The sequence below is a fragment of the Gymnoscopelus braueri genome (genome assembly GCF_963280865.1).
Source record: "Gymnoscopelus braueri genome assembly, chromosome: 14".
Lineage (NCBI taxonomy): Eukaryota > Metazoa > Chordata > Actinopteri > Myctophiformes > Myctophidae > Gymnoscopelus > Gymnoscopelus braueri.
In genome coordinates this window covers 12,266,110-12,273,023 of record NC_137619.1, presented here as the reverse complement: position 1 = coordinate 12,273,023, position 6,914 = coordinate 12,266,110, and positions in this window count along the sequence as shown.

The following is a 6,914-nucleotide window of genomic DNA, read 5'->3' as shown; positions in this document are numbered from 1 at the left end:
GAATGCCAATTTCCCTGTAACATATACATATGTGTATATATATATGTGTGTGTGTGTGTGTGTGTATATGTCACAGGGAGGAGGAGGAGAAGGAGGACGCGGCACTGCGAGGCGGGGGTTTATTACGTGAGGCGAGGAGGAGCTCCTCCTCGCGAAATAAACCGTCCTCCTTGGGAGGGACGAGGAAGGGGAGGAGCTCGCACGGGAGGAGAGAGAGAGAGAGAGAGACACGGACGAGGAAGGGGAGGAGAGCACGGGAGGAGAGAGAGAGAGAGAGAGAGAGACACGGACGAGGAAGGGGAGGAGAGCACGGGAGAGAGAGAGAGAGAGAGAGAGAGAGAGAGAGAGACACGGACGAGGAAGGGGAGGAGAGCACGGGAGGAGAGAGAGAGAGAGAGAGAGAGAGAGACACGGACGAGGAAGGGGAGGAGAGCACGGGAGGAGAGAGAAAAGACGAGGAAGGGGAGGAGAGCACGGGAGGAGAGAGAAAAGACACACGCACACGCTTGTCCACGACGGAGGCGCGCCGACAAGTGGAGCTTGAGGCCGAGGAAGCGCGCCCTCGCGCCTCCAGGCGCGAGTGCCCGCGCTGACCGGCCGATGCTCCACTTGTCGACTCAGCGCCGTTTGAGTTGTAAACCGATAGGGACAGAATAGTTCTTTTCATGGATCACTGTGTGCGTGTGTGTGTGTGTGTGTGTGTGTGTGTGTGTGTGTGTGTGTGTGTGTGTGTGTGTGTGTGTGTGTGTGTGTGTGTGTGTGTGTGTGTGTCAGGGAGAAACTAAAACAAAAGCCAGCAGAACACAATAAAAGTATCTTAACAGTCCATTGAAAGCATGAGCGCGTGTGCGTGCGCGCGCATGTGTGTGTGTGTGTGTGTGACTGTGTGTGTGTGGGTGGTCGCGGCCATATGTGCTTGTGCACAAGCCTGGCTTGTGGCTCCCTCTAGTGTTTCTTCTACAGAATTGCTGGGTGGGTAAAAACGAGCGAGCCTTCTTCAATCACCCTGGTTCTCCATTCACCCTGTAACATATATATATATATATATATACAGTATATATATATATATATATATATATATATATATATATATATATATATATATATATATATATTTATATAATTTTCAAAACACACATTTTGCTCCTCCCTACAGATTTTGTCCTGATCTCACAAAAATTGGTACACATGATCTCTGGACCCATGCGATAAACATATGCAAGCAGAATTTTGATTGTCCTTACCGTTCGTCTGTAATGGACTTCCAAGGTTAGTGGGAGGGGCCTATTTTACAAAAAATTGCAAAAATCACGAACGAAAAGCCCAGTCAAACCCAAATTTGAATCACATGTTAAGGATTGTGTACTCAACGAATGCCCCAAAGCATTTCCACTTTGATCCATAGGGGGCGCCACAAATATGCAAAATGTAACCGCTTGATGCTAAAACATGATTTTTGGGGGGGATCAATCCTCTCAAAATGAAATACAAGTGATCTCAGGAGTGACGTGACAATGTATTTGGCCTATAATAAGTGGGAAGGGCCTATTGCTTTAGTGGGAGGGGCCTATTTCTTCAAATCAAAACGCCATGTATCACGAATGCAGGATCCGATCAGCACCGAATTCGAATCGCACGTCGCACGGCCTCCGACGGTGATCTGCCCTGCATATTCCTTGTGTCTTGCAATTTCCCAGAATTGAGAATATTCTAGTTTTCCTAGATGACCTTTTATTTTGTTTTGCACTGTCTTAAAGCTCAATGTTTTGTTGAGCCTCCTGTCCTGTCCCTCTACATTTTCCTGCCTAGATAAAAGCAACAAAACTATCAAACAAAACAAAGATAAACAAAAACAAAGCATGCGAACATGTTGCTATCTTGCTGTCTGTCTATGAATTGTATTTTTGTGTTACAGTAACGGGAAACCATTCTTTGCCCATGAAACTATTTGTATTATGTAACAATTATTACAGATGATAGCATTATATAGATTTATGGCATTGGTTCTCAACCTTTTCAGGTCGCAACCTCCCAAAATAATCATATTCGAACTGGGGACCTGATAAGCACTTCACTTGGAATGTAGGCGTTGAGGCATTCAATTTGGTTTGACTCGGTTCCACACATAAATATTGTGAAAATAGCAGATCTTTGCGAGGCGTTGTGATCATCTATTTTCACAATTGTTGCCTCTTTCTTATATTATTTGACAATTTAGCCAATGTCTGACCAGTTTTTATAGTACAGTTTGTTGATTACTTTTGACTACGTCTTTTTCTATTCTTTCATTTTTTGTTTTTGAGGTATTAAAAAGGTCTTAAAAGTCCTTAGCACCTCAATGTCATCTGGGGACCCCCCCAAAATCACGTGGGTTAGGGTTAGCCATGACATGGAAATATATGAGTGTTATATTGTTGTAATATATGTGTAATATGGATGTTGTGCCAAGCTAAAAATTAAAAAGACGTGAATGCTTCACACTCATTTTATTTTTTTAGATTAGCCAATTATTATTACCCCTTTTTTCCTCCCAATTTAGCCGTTATGACAATTACTCCCTACATATTTCTGTGTTGCCGCTGCTGTTTTACCCTACTCAGCTGTGGAAAAAGTACTACATTTCTTTACTTAAAGTTGTACAATGCAAATTCACAACTAACGATTTTTAGCAACCTCTGCTGGTCACTACCGTCACTGCATACAATTTCCTTAGTCCTCGATTACCCAGAATTCCATTCGTTTTCACCGGAAGCCGGAAGCGTTTCAAAAAGCGATCTTTTAATTGTTTTATACTATCTACGGATCGTTTCTCTTAGCCAGTGGAGCATTAGTTACCATGAGCTGTGCTTTCTTTTTCTGTTCTTTTTCGATCTTCTAATCCTACATTCTCTTAAAATCAGCGTGAGGTTCATTTTTGTTATTAGCGCGATAGTTCCTGGCCAAACAGGAAACCGTTGCGGTAGTTCCTGGCCAAACAGGAAACCAGTGCATTTCCACCTCCGTTTTCCGGCCAGATGACGTCATTTCCCCGGGAAAGTCCCCCCAGTCCACGTTCAATATAAAATATATAAATAAAAGGCTTCCGGGGGTGAAATTCATGGAGTGGGTGTTGTGAAACTTTTGCCACTCACAAAAGATATACAATTTAACTTTAGTTTTGTTGAAAACGTTACCTAGTATGCCTTTAAGTAAAAGTATCAATACTGCAATGTAGAAACACTCTGTTACAAGCAAAGGTCCGGTAATCAAAATTTACTAGCCCGGCATGGCCAGACTAAAATCACTGCGTAGACATTAGTCTGGAATGTGTGGAACCTGCATTTCTGAGGGGCGGATAAAAAAAAATGCTTCAGGTGGTAATAGTGGGGCAGCTTAACTGCAAATTACAGGCGAATCGTTCACTTCTGGATACAAGCACCAAAATTGGCACACATACTCCTTAGGTAGTGCTCTTTTGATAAAACCCGCTAGCCACTCAAAAATCCAAGATGGCGACCATTATTTTCAAGATGGCCACCACCTTAGCGGAGCAGATAGTGATATAATCTTTCAGGTTGTGATACAAGGACGAAATTTGGCACACATACTCTGTAAGGGCCACTCTTATGGAAAAAGACACTGGCCACTCAAAAATCCAAGATGGCGACCATTTTTTTCAAGATGGCCACCACCTTAGCGGAGCAGTTAAAGCATATAATCTTTCAGGTTGTGATACAAGGATGAAATTTGGCACACATACTCTATAAGGGCCGATCTTATGGAAAAAGGTGCTGGCCACTCAAAAATCCAAGATGGCAACCATTTTTTTCAAGATGGCCACCACCATAGTGAAGCAGATGGTGATATAATCTTTCAGGTTGTGATACAAGGATGATATTTGGAACAAATACTCTTCAAGGTCCACTCTTGTGAAAGGGGGAGCTGGCCACCCAAACAATTCAAAATGGCTGCCATTTTTCAAGATGACTTCCAGGAGTTGATCCATTATGTCTTATATAGCTTATTATAACAGAGTGAATGTCATTGCCCAACCAGGGCACAATGGTGGCATCACTGCTGTGTAAATCAGCATGGGGTTCAGTGTCAGCTGATCTAGTTTTACCACTACTGTAGTAATAGTATATCTTATCAGTGTCCCAAATGCTGTCTAACAGCCCCGGTCAATTAGTTAGTAATAGTTATATGTAGTTAGATAGCCGTGCCTGAATTGACAGGGTGTGCCAGTGCGGGAGAGCCGAGCCAAGGGTAAGCTGGGCTATTCATGACTTGTGCATGTATACTTACCCGGAAGGTGAACAGATCACACAGGACTTAAATGGCACTGGATGAATGATCGGGCTAGGTGTAGGTCACCCGAACCTAGTTGTATCCCATGCCTGAATGTGCAGTATCACTTTGATTAAGTTGGTAAAAGGATAGCCCCTCGGCCTGAATCAGAAATCAATCCACCAAAAAATGGCAAACGCAAATCCAATGTTAGCCAACAGGCAAACTGATTGGAAGAAATGTTGTCTTTGTCAGATAGACAAAAATAATGATTACCTAGTATCACCACCAACCCATCATGTTCCTCAACATGATGGCTACACCATGCTTGCCAGTTGCCACCAATGTTCCACTCTTTCGTGAGATCAATCAAATGCCAATGATCCTGAACCCAGCAAGGCTGGATGAAGGTGGTGGCATAGAAGCTACTTTGAGAAGAAACCAGGCCAAGTATCACACAAGTTGTCGACTAATGTTCAACAACGCCAAATTAGATTGTGCGAGGAAGCGACAGTCAGATGCTCAAAGTAGTGAAATAGATGAAGGCCACACAAACCGCCGTAGAACCAGTCATGATAGTCTGGCTTGCATATTTTGTGATAAAATATCCCCTGAATCTGACCTAAGACAGGTAATGACAATGAACCTGAACAACAGACTACATGAATGTGCCCAGACACTACATGATGGCAAACTATTGACTAAACTGAGTGGTGGCGATGCCATAGCACAGGAGCTGAAATACCACTGTGCATGTCTTTCTGGTCACTACAACAGAGAGCGATCCCACCTAAAAGCCCTTAAAAAATAGTCATCTGAGAGTGAACGAGAACCAGACATGCTTCCCTGGTTCTCTCAGAACTGGTCAACTACACTGTAGAATCCAGTCTCAGTTCCGATGGTCCTGCTTCCGTCTCGCAGATATGAGCAACCTGTGCCAGTAGCGTCTGGAGCAACTGGGTGTAACCTCACCTACTGTCAACTCTACCAGACTAAAGGAAAGACTGATGGCAGAGATCCCTGAACTTTACAGAAAGCCTTACAGAAACGGCAGAGATGTGTTCCTGACTTTTGAGGTAGACGTAGGTTTGTCTCTCTCTCAAGCCGCTGAAGCTGCTGAAATCTCAGAGGCACTTACCATGGCCAAGGCTGCAAAAATCAATGAAAAAAAAAAAAAGATTATATCACTATCTGCTCTGCTAAGTGGTGGCCATTTTTAAACAAATGGTTGCCATCTTGGATTTTTGAGTGGCCAGTGCCTTTTTCCATAAGAGTAGCCCTTACAGAGTATATGTGTCAAATGTCATCCTTGTATCACAACCTGAAAGATTATATCACTATCTGCTTCGCTAAGGTGGTGGCCATCTTGAAAAAAATGGTCGCCATCTTGGATTTTCAGGTGGCTAACGGGTTTTATCAAAACAGTACTACCCAAGGAGTATGTGTACCAATTTTGGCGCTTGTATCCGGAAGTGAACGATTATTTCACTTATATCACTATAAACCAAGCATGCATGCTTGCCTTGTGTGATGCTATGTGGGGTAAGAAGACATACATTTTTCTGGGAAGTGTTGTGGACAGAAAGGGACACCCCTGCACACGTAAGAGAGAGACTCGTATACCAGATCTAGCATGTGCACATGCACTGCTTGAGGACATTCAGTGAAACAATGGCTTCAATTGTATTCATTCTTATACTATTATGTGGTTCTTGTAGGCTTGTAGATCTGCTGAGATTTTCTAAAAAATCTTGAAGGTTTGTGAAAAATCGACAGAAATCTTGTATGGGGTCCCCTGGCACAAAACGTTTTCAGATGGGGTTCCGAGGCCAAATACATATTAATTTGGGGGGTCCTAGCCATCATAAAAGTTTGGGAACCAGTGTTCCAAAGAAGTGCTTTGAGGGCCATGGAGGGACCTCTAAACCAGTGGGAGGATGGAGCATCTTTAACCAATGTTTGGTATCCTCACATCAGCCGGTTGATTGGACAACCAAGTAGCCAATCACAGTGTGACAATAAACCTGCTCTCAGTCTAGACTCCAGAACACTGGTTCTCAACGTCTGGTCCGGGGACCACCAGGGGTCTAAATGGAACCGTTACGGGTCTGTAACTCTGAGAATGTACAAATGGACCCTTAAGGGTCCATTGGTTCCATTTGTTGTGTAGTTACCTTGCCATGATGTAACAACAAGGTGGGCAAGAAATCAAAAATAATTTCTCCATTGACCCAAAAAAATGGATAATTCAAAATATGCTCCTAGTCCTAAGACCACTCTGCAGACTCCTTTTCAGCCTGTAAACAAACACAAACAAAGCTAATTCAGACAATAACATAGAACATCACATTTAATGTCAACTTCCGGAACCAGTCCGGGTTTTCTTCCAAAAAAAAAGAAGCAAAATCAATAGGAAGTTGAAAATGTTTCAAAAACAAACAGACTGGGTTAAGGTTTGGTGATGTTCTATATTGTCAGCATCAGCTTTATTTGCGTTCGTTTACATGCTAAAAGAGCTCTTCCTGAGCCTTTTTTGATTTCTTGCCCATGCCCACCTTTGTTACATCATGGCAAGTAAAGTGGTCTTAACCTTTAAGGTTAAAAGGATAACACAAAAAAAAAAAGTCCTGGGTACTTGTTTCCATTGT